The sequence below is a fragment of the Podarcis gaigeae genome, assembly GCF_964106915.1.
Source record: "Podarcis gaigeae genome assembly, chromosome: 9".
In the NCBI taxonomy this organism is placed as follows: domain Eukaryota; kingdom Metazoa; phylum Chordata; class Lepidosauria; order Squamata; family Lacertidae; genus Podarcis; species Podarcis gaigeae.
The window spans coordinates 26,300,032-26,304,487 of NC_139685.1; the positions used below are offsets into that span (position 1 = coordinate 26,300,032).

General features: G+C 43.3%; 1 pseudogene across 1 annotated transcript; it reads right to left on the reverse strand.

The window, feature by feature from the left end:
• Positions 1-203: 203 nt before the first annotated feature.
• LOC310851987 (ferritin heavy chain B pseudogene) lies at positions 204-716 on the reverse strand (annotated as a pseudogene). Its single transcript has one exon. The product of its transcript is annotated as a ferritin heavy chain B pseudogene (transcript).
• Positions 717-4,456: the final 3,740 nt, after the last annotated feature.

The following is a 4,456-nucleotide window of genomic DNA, read 5'->3' on the forward strand; positions in this document are numbered from 1 at the left end:
GTCGACATTATTGTTGGAAAGGCAAGAAGCAAATATCAACTCAAACAATTTAAAGGCCTCTTTACCCAGGTTCTTTCTTTCTTTCTTTCTTTCTTTCTTTCTTTCTTTCTTTCTTTCTTTCTTTCTTTCTTTTCTTATTCTTGAAAATACACTACACAAACTTGACTACAAATTTTACTCTTTTTCTAAAGTGATGAGAGCATTCAGCTGCTCTTCTTCAAAGTGAGCTTGTCAAACAGGTACTCCCCAATGCCGTTCTGCGGCAGTCCCAGGTGCCTCAGGTTTGTGAAGTGGTCTCTCAGCTGCTTGATGACCTTCACCTCTTCCTCCAGGTACTCAGACTCCAGGAAGTCACTCAGATGAGGGTCTCCCTTCTCTGTTTTGACCTTGTGCAGATCCAGCAAGGCCTGGCTCACCTTTATCTCCACCTGCAGGGCATTCTGCAGGGCATCCAAGCTGTTGCTCCACTCATCCTTCTCTGACATCTTGAGGTCCTTCAGCACTCTCTCTTGTTCTGATATTTCAGGAACTTATCTGCACTTTTCTTGGGACTGTTCCTTCAGGAACTTGGCCACGTGACCCAAGGCAACATAATCACGGTCAAAGTGGTAGGACATGGACAGATAGAAATAGCTAGCATACAGCTGCAAATTCACTAGCTGGTTCAAGGTAGTTTCACAGTCAGCACAAAAGTTCTGGCACACCTGAGAAGCCATCTCTGTTGTTAAGTTGTGGGTGAACATATCAGACGACACTGTTCTTCAAACAGCTCTTGTTTATTCACAGGCCAGAACAGAACTGAACTGAAGGGTTCAGCCAGCCTGCTTATATAGAGCTCCACTACAATGCAACAGTAACAACTTTCTGTAACTATCCAATAACTGAGTGTCACTTTCAATTCCTTATTTGCATATGTGGACCTGAGTGAAAACTATCTACAGTATCCCCCTGCTGGCCCAGGGTGAGAACTTCAGTACATAACATCGCAAACTAAACTGAAACCAAACAACACCACAAGCCCTACACTACTGTTACTGTCACCCAGGTCTGTTCTTATTGACAGCTGACTCTGTCCAGAATGGGTGCGATGTAGCCCAGAAAATTGCCAGGGTCTAGCAAATGAAGGTAGGAAGGTAGGGTGACCGTGGGGCTGTCCAAGTGTGGATTGCTGCTGGATTTGCCCACTTCCCTGTGAGATGGCAACCTTCCCTCAGCCTGTGTCTTGGAGGGAGACCTTGATCCTATTTCATCACCTCACCTCTTCACATTTTGCAGCAGCCTTCGTCCCTCTCCAGTCCTGTCCGATATTCCTTTATTAGTTTTCTTTTACATCTAATAAAGTTTATGTGTTTTTCTGCAGACCCTCATCTCAAAAGCCTCAAGTCTCCTTTCTTCCATTTTGCTAAACATCTGTATGAGCCTCTGCTCCATATCTATGTGTGTGTGTGGGGGGGTATATTTGTTTTTCAGCGCTGAAAAATATTCCTCAGGCTAGCATGTGCTTCTTCTTATGAAATTATTTATCTTTTCTGAATCTTCTGTCTTCATTTATTATGCTTCCCATACTTGCTCACTTTGTTTCCTATCTGTGATAAAGGGAGTTTTATTACTTGCCACCAGTACATTTGTTTTATGCTCATCTGCTTCTAGCCATAATTATGAAAAGCATGAAGCACACCCAGTTCTTCTTCAGCTTAGATTTTAATCAGAACCAAATAAGAACACAACTCCTTCCCCCTCGAAATCCACTAGCCTCTCGCTGACACCTGGCTACTTCTGTTTTGGTCTTTCTCCTTCCAGCACAAATTAATACTAGGAAATTTAATTATTCCACAACCACTGCAGGCATTTGTATCCCTGGGAGGGTTATGTTTGATGTGCTCTGTTACATTGCTTCGGGGACCAGAAGCCAGAGAAGAGAGATGGACCTCCCACTTTCCTCACAGCCAGGTAAACATATGGGTGGAAGAGGCTTAGAGATTTGCAGGTAGGTGGGTAGGGATTTGGAGGTGCTTAGGTGGAAGGGGATTGGTGACTCACAGGGAAACAGAGAAGGGATCAGGCTTCATGGCACCCACAATTACTGTATTGGTGTTCCAGGAACTCCTCTTGTCAGCTTCGAACCTTGCTGGGTTAAGGACCCCAAGGACAGGAAGGGGCAAGGGGCATCATCTAGACTAACCCCCTAAACCTACAACTGTTCATATCCTGAACAGTCTGCCAACCCGGCAACAGAGCAAATTTTGATTCCAATTGGATCAGAATAAACAAGCTTTTTGCCAGAGGGATGACAAAGCTGATTTTGAGCCAATTGAAACTGAACTTTTCACCCGTCACCAATTTCGCCTACTCTTTTGGTATTAGACATTCTAATAAGTTCCTGTTTATTATATAAATTCTATGAATGATATCCAGTGTTCACTGTTAAGTAAATCCATTGGTTTCAATAGGTCCACTCTAAGTACAGTGGTACCTCAGGTTAAGAACTTAATTCGTTCCGGAGGTCTGTTCTTAACCTGAAACTGTTCTTAACCTGAAACACCACTTTAACTAATGGGGCCTCCCGCTGCCGCCGTGCCACCGCCACTTGATTTGTGTTCTCATCCTGAAGCAAAGTTCTTAATCCGAGGTACTATTTCTGGGTTAGCAGAGTCTGTAACCTGCAGCGTCTGTAACCCGAGGTACCACTGTATTACTTAAATTGGATATCACCTCTTATTTGCCAGCAAAAGTAGAGGCATGCTTCATATTGGCAATGAAGGCTAATTCAGATGGAATGGCAAAACAAAGCTCCCTCCCACTGTCCCCAGTCACCTACCCTTACATGAATTGGTTCCCCTCTTCCCCTCCTGGTTTCCACGAAGCATCATTTTCTGTATTGCTTGAACTGGCAAACTATGGTATTTATTTATTTATTTAAAGCCTTTTTATCTCATTCTTCAGCTGCAAAAGTTAAGTGTTTTGCCTCCTAACTGCAAATTGAAACCATGCTTTGAAGCAGGATCAAAAATTATCCCAAACCATAGTTTGCCAGTTCTAATGTCCTCACAAAACCATTCGAAACCACAGGAAGTAGATGAAGGAATGAGCATGGGAGAAGGAGGGGAGAGGAAGAAGGAACCGCATGAATTAAAACACACTTTCCCAAGAAGTATGAGGTATTCTACAGCCAGTTATACCACTGTCCAGCTACTGCAAAGATATGCTGTAATTCTCTGTCTCCTAAAACCATTGACTCTATGAGATTCCAACAAGAGGTTCCTAATTTTTCTTCCAACTTGTTTTAAACATCTTACTATTAGACCTACTATCTTCTCATCCTATAACCATATCAAACTATCAGAAATCATGGATATTAGTGACCAAAGGTCTGTTGGAACAATATAAGTATTTTCCTGCTGGAGAAAGGAAAGCAGAGAGGGGACTTCCTCTCCCTTCTTGTGGAAGGAAGTTCCACAAATGGGGAGCAGCCGCTGAGAAGGCCCTTGTGTTCTTACCAAACATGTCTGCAAAGGTGGCAGGATGGAGAGAAAAGCTTCCCCAGAAGATCTCCAAGCCCTGGCAGGCTCATATGGGGAGACATGGACCTGTGGCAGAAAACCCCACATGCGTTTCTCCCCTGCCCTGCCCTGGTCTGTGTCAGTCTACCTAGAAGACGCCCGTCATAGACTAATAAGTCCCAATCACTGCAATAGGATATGCAAGGATTTCTCCTTTCGTTATACAAAACAGCACTGAGTCAGGAGAACATTTACATATCACAGCCGACTTGTGCACAGCCAATTACATATCACATCAGACTCCTGCAGTACAGCCTCATTCTTTATTTACCAGCAAGGCTACTAAGAAGTCACCTCTGGCCTGGAAGAAGTGTAACAGCAGCTGAGTCCCGTTTTAGGAGGAGTTTAATTGGAGGGTACCCTGAGCACTTCATTCCCTTCTGGCCTGTTCAGTTGCAATTTTAATTATAACCCCCCCCCCTCCTTTAGGAGCTCGCAGAGATGGAGAGAATTGCCAGATCTCTCGATCTCTCATTCATCCTAGAATTAGCTGGAGAAAATGTATTGTGCGCCCCAGAGCTCCCAGGCAACAGGCAAGACACACTGAGAGACAATGAGCCTGTTTCAAGGCACTTAAGTTCAACAAAAGATTTTCCAACAACGCACTTAAACCTCATGCTTAACCTCAAGTTCAACTTGCACTTCAATGTGTGGTTCCATTTCTTCCCCGGGATTCATAGACAGTCTAGCGTTTTCACTTTTAGAAGCTCAACCATTAGTATTGTCACCATGATGAAACCATTTCAGAGAGTGATTTCTATTCATATATATCACATTTGTTTCAGAAATCTTAGCAAGAATAGAAGTGATATAACACTTGACCCAGCAGGAAACAAATTTAATGAATATATATATATATATATATCCCTTTTCTTCTTGTTATGGTATTAGGGGCT